The sequence below is a fragment of the Lytechinus variegatus genome, chromosome 6, assembly GCF_018143015.1.
Source record: "Lytechinus variegatus isolate NC3 chromosome 6, Lvar_3.0, whole genome shotgun sequence".
Classification (NCBI taxonomy): Eukaryota; Metazoa; Echinodermata; class Echinoidea; order Temnopleuroida; family Toxopneustidae; genus Lytechinus; species Lytechinus variegatus.
The window spans coordinates 30,812,138-30,827,877 of record NC_054745.1 but is presented as its reverse complement, the minus strand read 5'-3'; the positions used below and the strand labels follow the sequence as shown (position 1 = coordinate 30,827,877).

Below are 15,740 nucleotides of genomic sequence, written 5' to 3'. Positions count from 1 at the left end.
ACGCATTGTGAACACACCCTGTACGCATTGTGAACACAAAGTAAACACTCTGTATGCATACATGTTCACAGTGTGTGTGTGTGTATATAAAATTAACTCAGCCCCGACCCTGTTTATAATGAACCATGAACCCACTGTGAACACACTTTAAACACACTTTGAACACACTTTAAACGTACTTTGAACACACTTTGAGGACACTGTGAACACATTTGGAACACTATGAAGATACTTTTGACTTACTTTGAATACTTTTGAACACACTTTTAAACAATTTTGCAGGGGGGGGGTAACCTACTTTTTCTCAAGTCAAATAAAAGGTGTAATACAGTTACTACAAGAATTATTTTTTATTCGCTTTTCATTTACCCCTTTCCTCCTTGTCCCCCCCCCCCCTCCAAAAAAAGGGGAACCGTCACTAGATGTACCATGGAGCCTTTTTTATATAATTTCCTTATCTTATTTGCAAAGCGTTTGAAGGAAGTGGAACAAAGCTTAGCAATGATCGTAGATCATTTCTATTCCGAGTGATTGAATTGACTACAATGTAGACATAGTAGAATCAATCCTACAATCCAATTCAATTCAATTCAATTCAATTTTATTTATTTCACTTCCATCAAACAAAAACAAATTGTATACCATATATATAAAAATAAGTATTTGTATCCATTGCAAAGAAACAAAAATAATAATACATATGTTGTGAAAAAAAAACCTTACACGATTTGGGCAACACATTGGAGGTTTTAAATAAGTATACTATTTTTCAATAGAAATTAAATTAAGATGGAAATGGAGGGACCCACTAAAAAGCAATGCTTGTACAATGTGGGCCCCTCAAAAATAGATAACAAAACCAATAACAGAGTACAAATACAGACATATGTAATCAAATGAGAAAAAAAATAAATGAGAGAGAAATAATACTCACAAAATATAAATTACGAAGATATCAAAAAATATAGTTTGTATAGGACAAAACAACCCGTCCTAAAATATATCCACCCTTCCCACCCCCCCCCAAAAAAAAAGAAAAGAGAAAGGGGAGAATGCCCTGAGAAGATGGATGGGTGCTGCTAAACGTAGGTAGAACACATGCCATCGTGGACTCAAGCAAACTGGATTCAATGTGTATAAAAGGAGAAAAAATATATAAAATGACCTGGAAAGAATAAAATGCGCGAAAAATGTGATTGATGCCGTAAATAAAGGCGGATGGAAGGCGGATAAGCGGACAGGAAAGAGAAAAAGATGAGAGGATAGACACAAATAATATATGAGGTTAAAAACCGAGCACAATTGGGAAGGACTTGTGTCAGATTTTTTTTTCAATTAAAAAAGGGATGATTTATGTTTTAATTATAGTCTTTATAGTAAAAATGATGACTAACCTCTTGACAGAGGTGATGAATAAGATTTAATTTGAGGATACATTATAAGATTTTAATAGAGATAATTTGAATTTAGTCTTAAAAGAGTTCAAAGATTTTGCAGTTCTTATATCATTATGAAGTGAGTTCCATAACTTCGGTCCCTCATATATAAATGTGTTCTGAGCCAGCAAAGTTCTTAGAAGTGGTAAATGGAATTCACCCAATCGCCTTGTTGGATAGTTATGAATGGATTGATTTTTGGAAACATTGAATGAAATACATTTGGGAGGTTGTTATTGTTATAATTGTACATAAACTGACCGAGATTGAACAAATACAAGTCTTTAATTTTCAATATTTTATGTTCCAAAAATAATGGGTCAGTATGAGACAAATATGCTTTGTGACATATGACACGAAGAGACTTCTTTTGTAATAGGAGTAATTTGTCTAAGAGTGTTTGATGTGTGTTGCCCCACGCTAAAATTCCATAATTTAAATAAGGTAATATAAGGGATGAATATAATGTAAGCAGGGACGATAATGGCAAACAAAATTTAAGCTTGTTAATTATACCAATGTTGCGTGAAATAGTTTTACATATGTTATCTATGTGGAATTTCCATGAGAGCTTATTATCGACTGTTATTCCAAGAAACTTAATATGGGATACATTTTCCAAGGGAGTTCAATCCAAACTAATATCAACAGGAAGTGTATTAATAGAGTTGCTAAACAACATATATTTTGTTTTTTGTAAATTTATTGACAAGCATCAACAGTGACTAATTTTTGTATAACGGGTTACAGATCAAGTTAATTTTAATGGGGGTGTTAAGCTGCTGTTATTTTGTGGATTTTCTAAGTAATTCTGAAGATTTAAATTATGATTTTGATTTAAGTCATTTTCGTTCAACCAAATACAACAAAATAGAGTCAAAATAACAGTACATATTCAAAACATCACATCCAGTTCGATGAGAGTACATAAACAAAAAATTAAGAAATGGTGAACACCAACGAACGTAGAGGGCATGTGTTTCTGCCCTCTACGTTCATTATTAAACAGGAACTGAGGTGAACTCAAATGAATTGGCTAAAAAAACAAATAAAATGAATGGAACAGAACGGAGGTACTTGCCAAGAACGGCCAAGCCTCTTTGCAAGATAACGAAACACTATTCTGTCATACACAAGAACAGCATTCTTTTTTTTTCAATTGACGTGAGTTGAGACACACAAATGGCAATCTTTATTGCACTCTTTTAGAGTTTAAGACTATAGATATATGTTGATGCCGAGAATCTTTGGCTATTTTTTTCTTTTTTGTTAATTTTCTCTTCATTTTTTCCACCATCATCATCACCATAATCATCACCAACATCATCACCATCACCATAATCATCACCAACATCATCACCATCATCATTATCATCATCATCACCACCAACATCATAATCACCATCACCATAATCAACTTAATTATCTCCATGTTCAACGCCATCATTAATGACATAATGGTTGGAAGACGGCCTGTTGGAAAGAAGAAGAACGTTCTATTGTTCACCCGGAGAAAAACTTTAAAACAGATAAATAAAAAATGATATTGGTGAAGGTTAAAGAAAAATCCATCAAAGATAATAATAATGATAAAGATGGATTTAAAGAGCGCTTCTTGCCAGAGGATACAAAGCGCTGCTATAATTACCCCGGCTTTAGCTCGAGCTATCATCACCAATTTCAGGAAAGACACCAGTGTTATTTTCAATAGGGGCAATTGAATACCTTCGCCGGTTAATCTGTTATAGTTTCATCTAGTGTCATAACGCCACCTATATTGAATATGTGAAGAATGTCGTTTGATACGTCGACTTCGCCTTGGCCAATAAAGGTGTTGATTTTCACTACTAATGCGAGCTTCATACAAATGTGACGTCATTTCTCTCATGTGGATAACAGTAATATTGCAGTGTTACACTGCACCGTAAAAACGATGTCTAAACTTTTAAGCACTTGTTTAAGCCTGTCGCAGTGACGACAAGTTGTTAGATCTTTCAAGCAATTGCTTAAACTGCTTTGAATTTGTTTAATCATTTTTAGACAACTTTTTTTTCAAAACTTAAAGCAATATTCATGACAGTTGTTAGAAAAAGCGTTTAAAAATTTTGAATAGCGTTTTTAAAGTACAAGGGCACTGTCCTGAACTTTCAATTGTGCATCCAGGCTGGGGCGGCGCACCCCACCCCCTTATATTTTAAGAATTGCCCATTCATGTCACTGAACCTGCATATATGGCTAAATATATGAAATTTGTCATTCTTTTCCTTTTAAAATCTACGTCATTTAAGCGCACTCTGATTACTCTGCAAACAAAAGTATATAATTATGACACAAATGAACTATAATAGTTATACTTTGCAGAAGCATCACGGGGAAATTTAAGTTAACATCTACGATCATAGCCTTTATATTCCAGTTGATCATACTTGATAGTGTGTTCACAGTAAGCTCAAAGTGTGTTCTGCGTGTGCTCAAAGTGTGTTCAAGTGTGTTCACAGTAGGCTCAAAGTGTGTTCAAAGTGTGTTCGCAGTGTACTCAAAGTGTGTTTAAAGTGTGTTCACAGTGGGCTCAAAGTGTGTTCAAAGTTTGTTCAAAGTGTGTACACAGTGTGCTCAAAGTGTGTTCAAAGTATGATCAAAGGAGGCGCGATAGCTCTGTCGATATAGCGGGAGTTTTATGCATATTCCGGTGACCCGGGTTCGATTCCCACTTGGTACGCTAGTGCCCTTTAATAAGGCACTAATCCTCATCATCTGGTCCCACGGAGAGGAACTTAAGTCAGTACTCTGGTTGCTTTCCTACAAGCATTAATTGTTTCTGAGTAATCAGGTAAAAAGTCACCGCCAAAGTGAGTTCAAATTCTTTTACAGTGTGTTCGAATTGTGTCCACAGTTTGGTCAAAGTACATGTTTGATCAAAGAATGTTCACAGTATGCTCGAAGCGTGTTCAAAGTGTATTCAAATGCGTTTATAATGTGTGTAGTGTGTATTTACAGCGTATTCACACTGTGGTTACTATGTGTTTACAGTGTGTTCACAGTGTGTTCAAAAGCGACTATGTGGAGTTGTTAAAATCAAACAGTGTGAAAAACAATTTCACTCTTGACAATAAAACCGTGTGTGTTTACAGTGTGTTCACATGCATTGTCAGTATATGATATTCACATTTGTTGATAAACAAAACACTGTGAAGATGATAACCAAGTGTGAACACAGTGTGGATGCAATTTAGTCCGCATTGTGTGGAAACCATGTACTCGTTTCAAAGCAAAATCAAAGTAACAGTACATATTCGAATATCACAAGCATATCAATGATAGTACATTAAAAATGAGGCAAAACTGACCTGAGGTGAACGGCAATGATTTTGGCTCTATAGAAGTAAATAATACAGAACTTGCCAAGAAAAGCCAAACTGGTATGAAAGATAACGGAACACTGTTTTGCACTATTCTTTAATCATTGTGAGTTAAGACGTATTGTTTAACTTTGTGAGCAGCCGATTTTAAAAATTCTCAAACCAAGATGAAACATGTGTACAAGTGCACGAATTAGAACTAATAAACTCTGAAAACAACCATTATTGACAATGAAAAGCTAAAACTACAAGGCAAACCCCGATTATGTAAATAGGCGTCTTATAGACGCCTAAATAGTACACATAAGTGTATGGGATAAAATTAAGATGGTATTTCCGGTCACTTTATATTTCAATTTTTGAAGCACTAAATAATGATTTTCGAATGCAATTTTTTCTGGGCTTCATTTTTGTAACATATCACAAACACAGGTGACAAGTGTGACATTTTCGCTCAGATTTTTTAAAAGTCAAACCAATGTTAACCAATCACTTTAAGACATATTCTTATTTTATGTTGTATTATGGTTTAACAATTTGTATATTTGTTTGTTGATACCGACAACCATTTGCCATTTTCCTCACGTGTTTTCCTTCGATCTTTCTTTTCGTCTTTCTTTTAATGTCTTTTCTTCTCAATCACTTCTTCCTTTTCTTTCTCGATTTTCTTCCGATTCCCGAATCCCCCTTTTCAAAGAATTGTGATGAATTAAAACACACTCAAATTGAGATCACTATTTTTCATCTTTTAACTATATATTTAGAACAATCTCAATTGAGTTTGATATATTTACATTTTTATCTCCATGTTACTGTTCCCTTTATGTAGCTCTTATTTTTAAACAGTCAAAACTAACTGTCTTTGCTATACAGCTAGGGTATTGTTTCTTTTCTTATAAGAAAATTGTAGTCATGCCATATTTTTTTCATTTCTCTTTGAATTTTTGTTTCGCTTTCTTTATTTCCCTCTCCCCCCCCCCTCTCTCTCTCTCTATGTCAATTGCATGTCTAGTAAATCTGTCTAGAGCAGTGGCGTTAATGAGACAAACATTTTGAAGGGGCCAGATATATATGGCATATCTTCTTTTTTGGTTTTTATTTTTTTATTTCTTTATTTATATATATATATATATATATATATATATATATATATATATATATATATATATATATATATATATATATATATATTATTATTATTTTTTTTTGGGGGGGATAAAGCATAGACCCCCCCCTGTGAGCCAGTGGTCTAGCGTCTATTTACTGAATTCTTTATTCACCTACTATACGCATTATACCGAGAGAGGGCGCGACTCCTATAATCTATTGGCGGCAGAAAACCGAGTCTCGGTTGACGCCATCAGTCACCTTTTTAAAGGATGTTTTATTGTATTCTCTCAAATCAAAATACACAATCACATTCTTTAAGAAATTTGTACAAACTGTTTAAAACATAATTATAAATTATAGACTAGATCCATTACAAATATAAGTATACAAATTATACATCAAACTTCACAAATACTAGAAATTAATACTAATACGTTTCAGCAATTACAAAATGAAATATTAACAAAACATATGACATGTTAAGAGAGAGAAAAAAAATGTTGTTCCACCTAACACCCCCCTCAGTCCCCAGGTTAGGAGCATTCTCCCCTTTATGCCTATACTCCACATGGAAGGGACTCCAATTCTCCGTATTGTTTTTTCTTCATGTGGTTTTATTTATTTTGTTTTGTGGCATTGTCTCTCGTTGTATGTTTACCTTTGCCTCTGTCTCCCTATTTATTCTTTCAATTAAAATTTTCTCATTTCCTTCAATGAAGAGACATCTTACCTCTCCCTAGCGCCAGCCTTCTTTCTTCCCATTCTTCTTCTTTAAATTACATTTTAATTTCATCCATGGTTATAAGTGCACCCTTTTCCCTCCCTTTAAAAATTAAAAATGGCGCGAATAACATTTTCTCATTTCTTAAATGAAGAGACATCTTACCTCTACCTAGCGCCAGCCTTCTTTCTTCCCATTCTTCTTCTTTAAATTTCCTTTTAATTTCATCCATGGTTATAAGTGCACCCTTTTCCCTCCTTTGAAGATAAAAAATGGCGCGAATAATCGATTGCCAAATAACACAGAGATTAGAACTGGTACCTTGTAAACGAAACCCAAACCCCCGCTCTACACTTAAACCTAAAACGACTGGGCTATTTGAGATGTATTGAGGGCAGGGGGCATGATGACCCCCCCCCCCCCGCTCTTCAGGGTCCCGTTTCATAAAGACTTGCAACTGTTGTAACTTTGCCAACTTATGGCAACTACCGTGGAAACCTTGATTTTGATTGGCTGCTGAACCTTGTTGCCATGGTAATTGTCATCATGAAACAGGCCTCTGATCTCTGCCGCCGGTCGCGGCACGCACTTTAACATAATCTACAAATCAGTACCAAAGAAAAATCTTTAAATACATGTATTATGAATAAAATATGCAAATTTATTCGGGAAAACATTATTTGCATATCTAACACCCAATATCACTTCAAATTTTCCTTTTTTTTCTAAATGTCGTCTTTTTAATCTATTTATGCCAAAAGGGCCTTAACTGCTTTTGGCCATTCCGAGATAATGGCGTTTAAAGGTTTTGGCCTCTCTAATAATCAAAAGTTTGTGGTCGTTTTTTTGCTTTTGAAGCCAATTTCGATAAACGTGTTAAGTTATTAAGTTTTACATGAAATGTGTTAAATTTATTATAAAATATTCAGAACCCCTAAAATCGGGTTAAGGCCCTTTTGGCATAAGGCCGACGTATTTTAAAGGTTTCCACAAAGAAAAGTTGCGAAAGTTAATTTTCCCTTGGTATTTCTTTGGTGTTTTTTTAATGTATTGTTTTTGCTTTTCATCTTTTATTTGTCATTGTTTTTTTCAATGGAAATTATTTCAGACCATTTAACAGCTAAATCAAACCCTAGATGAATTAAGCAGACCAACTAGAATGAAAAATAAGCACTCTTTCATGAATTTCATCACCCAAAGACTTTGAAATTTTGCATTGTTACTTTGATTTTGTTATGGGCCATTTACGGCACGACATCGTCTCACAAAAAGTCCCGTGGCGTCGCAATGCTATACCCGTACGACATGAATTTCATTTGGCCTCAAAAGTTGTGCGAGACTTTAAAAATAAACTTATAACATTTTGCGGCGTTAATTCTTTAGTTTCGGAAATATCGCGCGAAGTGTCTAGGGGGAAGGGGGGGGGGGGGGGGCAGCATGGCCCAGTCCTTTTAGGGTTAAGTTTAGCGTTAATTATTCTACGATTTTATTTTGTGTTTGCATTCATTCTACTGTATTCATGGGTATTGTTCATTACTGGTGTAGCCTACGAATGATCTAGCTGATCTAGCCCCCTCCCCCTCCAAAAAAAAAATAAATGAAAAACCGCACGACTAAGAGATAGGGGATCAAATGAAATGCTAAGCTGGATATATAATAATATCTAGGCTTATCGATTGTTTTTATTAAAGGTCAAGTCCACCTCAGAGAAATGTTGATTTGATTCAAAAGAGAAAAATCAGACAAGCACAATGCTGAAGATTTCATCAAAATCGGATGTAAAATAAGAAAGTTATGACATTTCAAAGTTTCGCTTATTTTTAACGAAATAGTTATATGAACGAGCCAGTTACATCCAAATGAGAGAGTTGATGATGTCACTCACTCACTATTTCTTTTGTTTTTTATTGTTCGATTTATACAATATTTCAATTTCTACGAATTTGACAATTACGACCTCCTTGCCTGAAGCACAAAATGTTAAAATAATGGAATTTCACGTGTTCAGTGAGGAATGAAACTTCATTTCACATGACAATGACGAGAAAATAAAGATATTTAATATTTCAAACAATAAAAAACAAAAGAAATAGTGAGTGAATGACATCGTCGACTCTCTCATTTGGATGTAGCTGGCTCGTTCATATAACTGTTTTTGTGAAATGAAGCGAAATTTTGAAATGTCATAACTTTCTTATTTTACATACGATTTTGATGAAATTTTCAGTGTTATGCTTGTTGAATTTTTCTCTTTTTATTCAAATCAAATTTTTGTTGGGGTGGACTTGTCCTTTAAAATGGCCAAAGATTTTGCTCACTTCCTTTTTAAAATATTGCACCCCTCAAATATTTTGGCTCGCTATGCTACTGTTGTTGTTCATACATTATCTGGGTCTGCATGTGGGGTGAAATCCATACATCGTTCACATGGAAACGAAATCTGAAACATTTCTGTCTTCTTATTCGTTTCCGCCTTTTATATCATCCTTTTTTACAAGCCTTTATCTCGCCCCACCCCTTAATTTCATCTCAATTCATCCCTCACCCCCTCTCGAAAGCGTTCATGGACCCGCCACCGACCCTCTTTCTCTTTTGTCTGACTAATTAACAATCGGGCATGTTGATTGGACACTTCCTTCGCAAACTTCCTGCCAAGTTAAATCAGCGCGGAGCATTCATGTAACGAGCTCTCTGATTGGCCAAACATGCTGTCTGTCAAACGAGCGGTATACAGGGGGGACACGTGTGAAGGGGGATTGATGTTATTCCACACACAGTCACGCGGGGATGAAAGGAGATCATTTAAAAAAACGCACCGGAAACGAAGTGAGGATCATTATTAGTGTCGCATACCTAGTGCTTAATTTGGCCCCGGTTAATGTGAATTATTATCATACTTCGGCGAAATTCTTCTGCGTGGCACGACAAGCGTATGTGACTGATTCAAATTGAAAGTACCATTTCTTTCTTGTTCGATTACATGAACTTAATGAATATTAAACTCGACGTTTGGATACATAGAGAGAGGGAGGGGAAATTCAAGAGAGAAACAAGAAAGGCGGACTGTGCTACGTGGTTATTCTTCGCAATATTTTGAACGGAATTTATCTAATGAAGGAAATATAAGCGGTAAGTGCATTTTGACATCGATAGTTTAACGGTTCGGTTACACCAACGTAAGGGACCACAAGCCCGACCGATCGTATTTTTTTTTTTTTTTAAATCATATTTATTTCTTCCTCATATCACATGTAAAAAAAAAATATATATATATATAACATGACATTAAAACTTAATTGTTTCAAGTTAACACATTAACATTTTAACATGGTGAGAAAAGGAATATATATGAATTTCAAATGTAAACTTAAAATTAATCTGCTCAAATTTTTTTAACAACTTATAATCACGAAGGGATAAATACAGAACAGAATCCGGGTACAACAGCAAAAATCTAAATTACGGAAATAAACTTATAATCTGTATATAAAACTCAAAATTCTCCATACTCTTCAATCAAACTGATTAATGAGGAAGTTATATTAATAAAAAAATCGTATGTCATTGGTAATAACGAAATAGCTTTGATCGGTCTGGTATCGGTTTCCTGTAGTGTGACTGATATACAAATGTATTTTAAAAAGAAATGTGAAATATTTTAAGTTGTGTATCGTTGTTACAAAACATGAAAATAGCTTGTCGAGTTTGTTTCATTCCATATCGTAATACACTGTTGGAAAAAACATATTTTCTTTTTAATGAAACAAACTCGACAAGCTATTTTCATGTTATGTAACACTTTTTTCATTTCCATTTATGCTCTATATTATACTGTTTTTTTTTCTGTTTTACGAACTAAGAATGCCCTATAAAATTGTACTTGATTTGTATTGCTTTATATTACTTTGTATTATATTTTGAATGGAAATGAAATAAAAGAATCGAATTGAATTGAACAACAATACACAACTTTTTTTCCAAATTCCATATCGTAATACACTGTTAGAAAAAAAATGAAAATTTTACAGAAGAAAAATTTTTTAAAACAGATTTTACAGAAAGAAATAAACGAATCATTCTGTAAAATTGTTATAACAGGAAAGATTTTCTTTACAATTTTACAGAACACGTCTGTTTAAAAAAGGGGGAAATTTTTTTAATAAATGTGTAAGGTTACATACACCTATTACCAATTTTCGGCAATTTTTTTTCACAGATGCATGTAAGAAACACAGTGCAGTAAGATTATAAGTGTTCTCGAGACTCTGCTGCAGGATTTTTTTGTTTTGTTTTAAAGTACAAATTTTCTAACAGTGTACACTCTAAAAATAGGATTTGTTAAAATGAATGTTCTCTTGAGTAATACGTGTCCAAGCACCGAGAAAAATAGTAAAAGTCGACCAATTTTGTATTGGTTGAAATCTACCAGGAATTTGATTGATTTGGACCAATTTTATTTGGCGGACATAAGAGAATGGTAATTTTAACCATTCCTATTTAGAATGTATAAGAAAAGAATGTTTAATATTTTTTTCCTGTTTTCTCCCCGATATCCTGTTTTGACAACACGTTTTCATCCACCCCATTAGCGTCAGTGGTCAAGTTCATTTATGTAAATAGACGTTGAGGCTGATAAAAAAAGCATTATACTTATATCTTTTTAAAATAAAAATTGGATGCCAGATTGATTGATTTGATTTGATTTATTCGTTCTCTTCTGCATGCATTCATAACATAAAAGAATATTGCACAGCATAAAGTTGTTTACTGTAATTGGCATGAATCATAGAATGTATGTACTAAAATTGCCATTTATAGCACACGTAAAACAATGACCCACTTAATGGTCAAGATGAAAGCTATTGAGATGATGATGCTCATGATGGAGATAATGGTGATGATAATGATGATAATGGTGATGATGGTGATGATTATGGTGATAATGATGATGAGAATGGTGATGATGATGATGGTGATGACGATGATGATTATGATGATGATGGTAATGATGGTGGTGATGATAATAACGATGATGATGGTGATGATGATGATGATGATGATGATCTGATGATGAAAAGTTAAAAATTTGTTTAAAGTTACGAGATTTTAAAGTTCGCTTAAATAGCGCCAAACAAAATTGTAAGCATAATTGTTGCATAAGATGTATTAAAAAGTCAATTTGTGTAGTTCTAAAAAAGGAAGATAAAGAAGGGCTTGATCGAATCATTTAAAATTTTATTACTGTCGATTGCATATATACTTAATGGAGCTCCTAACATTTTTTTTTACATTTACTAGAGAAGTAAACTGATTTTCGATTCACATTAAGTGATAAACTAAAAAAAAAACTAAAGATAACAAATATAAAAACGATAATCCACATTCAACATCCGATTTCGATGAGATTTTGATGTTACGCATGTTTGATTTTCTCTATTTTATTCAAACGAATTGTTGGCTGTGTAGATAGAATCTTGGCACCGAAACATTTTGTGACAAACTGACTGGGAAATTGGTTCATGTCTGATATGCTCGTTGTTGAATTAAGTAATGGTTTTATTGATCGCTTGTCTTCCAAATGCGTTTTGAAAGTGTTCCAAGATTTTTTTTTGACAGGGGAGTTTAAAGTAGCCCGGACGGCGCCTACACTCTAGACAAAATACGGGGTAAAAGCGCTCCATGAGGGTAATTATGTGTCCAACCTACATTGGGTATTTCTTTAAGGCATTTTTATTTATCCAGTGTGATGGAAATTTCGCCAATTCTAAAGTAATTGCTGCTTATTTTTTAACCTTACTGGACCATATGCTTCCGACATTGGGTATAATACTGCCCAAAATTAGTTGGATACATGATTACCCTCGTAGTGGTAAAAATTTTACCCAATATTTTTTACAGTGTATATAGGCGGTTCCATATTAAAGAGGGGGTGGGGGGCAGGCGGGCAACCTCCCTTTGCGATTGTTTAAAGTAGTGCAACGAAGCAGAAGAGGAGGAAAAGTGGAAGAAAAGGAGGGGAAAGGAAAACAGATACATGCATTAGCATTGTGATACAGTTGCGAAGACAAATGTTTCGTCCAAATGGCCCCCTGTTACTTTGTGTAAATGGCATTCGAACTAGCAGCCTAAGTGAAGAGCCCGACCTCAGGCTTTCAATATCGTATATCTGGCCAAGTTCATTACCCATAAAGCATTATTCTGAGCGGTATAGTCTTGTAATAGAGACCACTTGAATGATTGCACAGAAATTCTATGCTCGATGCATTGATTCTTATCTCAACTCTCATGTTACCAAGAGGCTAAACGGTTACTTTGATTGATAACGAATTTATTTCATTTCAACATTTTCGATAAAATTACAAAGTAAGGCGAAAGCATTGTGAAATGAATTGCGAACATTCAGGAAAGCAAACCTTATTCATGAAAGTTCTCTTCAATAAATAAGTATAAGACGTACACTGTAAAAAAAATATTGGATAAAATTTTTACCACCACGAGGGTAATTATGTATCCAACCAATTTTCGACAGCATTTTAGCCATTTCGGAAAGCATATTGTCCAGTAAAGTCATTAAAAAACCCAGAAATTACTTGAGAATGGGCAAAATTTTCATCACACTGGATAAATATAAATGCCCAGTGTTGGTTGGACACATACACATAATTGCCCTCATGGAGAACTTTTACCCAATATTTTTTAGAGTGTATTAACACAGATATACAAATCATGTATTGCATATTAAATATAAAAAATAATTGCACAAGTAAAAGGCTAATTTGTTCTTTGTATTTATTTATCTATTTGATTATTTGTTTTATTTATTTCATACTGCAGGGTAAGCCTGTTAAGGTATGCAAAACTGCTTTCCAAAGGCGCCCTGCAGTTTAACAAATAATTCAATATCATAGCAAATCAATGTATGTACCATATAATACAGTAAAAACAGAAAACATTATACACAAATAGAGTGAAATCAACAATTACTCATGGAATCATTACATTTACATCAAGTTATTCAGTGTAATTACATGTATGACAGTCAGAATTTTAATGATTTACAGTGTTGTTTAAATGCATGTTTTAAATGCGTGCTTTTTGTAATACAAATTGTTGTCTCGAAATGTAAATTTTTCAATTAAGACCAGCTATTTATGTCACATAGTCAGTATGAAATCATGCAGGGTTGGTCAGATCTGTCACCTTTAAAATAACATGGCACTTCGGCCTCCCATATTAACATCTGTTGTTATGAATCATGCTACACCTAACAGTGATCCTACAAAGTAAAAAACGAAGAGCTAATTTAGCTCTTAAAGAGTGTGTTTAGTGACTGCACTTCGGAGTGCTGATTTGCCTAGTTCAAATTTGAACGAACAAAAATCAGCGCTCCGAAGTGCAGTCACTATACACGCTCTTTAAGAGCTAAATTAGCTCTTCGTTTTTTAGAGAGTACAAATTAAAGGGGAAGGTCACCTGGACAAAAAAAGCTCATGGTAAACATAGGGAAAAAATGGAACGGAAAAAATATTGCCTAAGATTTGAGAAAAATCCAGCAAAGAATAGAAAGGTTATTAGGTTGTTAAGTATTTGATTTGTGACGTCATATGCTCGCAGCTTTCCTACATATCGTCTGGGTTGGGTTCATACTTTCTTCAATTGTAATTACAATTACGTAATTGACGAAATCTTAAATTACAATTACTTTTCAATTAGATTACCTTATTTTTCAATACAATTACTTTCTAAATTAGTTACGTCATGAATGAAACCAATTTTTATTCTGTAGATCTACATAGGAACAACCTATTTCTACATCATTTTAAGTTACAGAGAAACTGGCAAGATGAAGGTTCAGGATTAAGAACACGTATTCTGCCTGTTATTCTCTTTGATGATGAAGCAGTTGACATGAAAAAGGTCATGAAATTTGATTTATTAAAATAAGTAAGTTTATTGTAACGTCATTAAATGTAATTGAAAGAAGTTCACAGTAATTGAAGTGAGTTACTTATTTTTTTTAATTACGAATACAATTACTTTCCGTCTCAAAACTTCAATTACAATTACTAAAAAAATGTAATTAATTACATAATTAATCAATTACCTTGTAATTGAGCCCTGCATATCATATGGTAAAAAAATAAAAGAATTTAAAAAAAAATTAAAAATCACGAAAAGGGTTTTGATTATGCATTGAGTATATCAGTAGTGAAATTATTTCACACCCATTCCTAAAAAGAAAACAAAGACAAGACATCAAGAACCATTAATTTTTTTTTGAAATTTATGAATTATTATGATACATAACATACGGTGCAGCTGCTCGTTTATGACGTCACAAATCCCAAACTTAAAATCTAATGACTTTTTTAATATTAAATGAATTTTCCGCAAACATTCACGAATAATTTGTATTATTTTTTCTGTTAGTTACAAAAAACTTTTTTTCAGGGTGAACTTCTCCTTGCGTGAAGGCTACTTGTTCAATGCAACCACCCTGCCTGTGGAGAATCAGATGTAGTTCTCTGCAAGATTCAACACACATTTTAGATTTTTTTTTTATTCACCAGAGCGTTCAAAATATTTAATTTTGAGCATATTTTTGTGTTGGCCCTCTGTTGGTGGAAAGTGAAGTTGGTCTGAATTTTCACCAAGCATGCCAAGTAATCTCTCTTTTTAATTTAGAAAAAAATGACTTTAAAAATTCGATTTAATTTAGAGCCAAGTTATATGATGAATAGCTGTTATAGAAACTGACAGTGTCAAAAAAATCAAGCATTTATTCCCCAAAACAAAAGAAAATAGGCCAAACATTGCCAACCTTATTTCACCACTCAGGGAGTTCCTACCTAGGGACAATGTTATATCATAACCTTGTACATTTGACAAGTGACATAGGTCTATTATTATATACTGTAAAAGATGTTGTTTTATTTTTCAACACGTATTCTATTTCCTGTTACTCTTACAGCATTTTTAAAAACTTTTAAACAATATTTTGATTTCATAAAATAGATTGTTTAAAACATTGAATGTTTAAATTTAAAGAACATGTTTAAACTGTGGGAACAACAGATATTAGAGTGACGGGTTTAAACAACGTGTTAACATTCT

The 15,740-nt window shown here is 33.5% G+C and overlaps 1 protein-coding gene across 2 annotated transcripts in view; it reads left to right on the top strand.

The window, feature by feature from the left end:
- The first annotated feature begins 9,396 nt into the window (after positions 1 to 9,396).
- Positions 9,397 to 15,740, top strand: part of LOC121417355 (beta-1,4-galactosyltransferase 5-like) — a 44,690-nt gene continuing 38,346 nt past the window's right edge. For both annotated transcript variants that reach the window (XM_041611035.1, XM_041611034.1), the window contains exon 1: positions 9,397 to 9,755. The gene's annotated coding sequence lies outside the window, so the exon portion shown is untranslated. The remainder of the gene's footprint in view (positions 9,756 to 15,740) is intronic.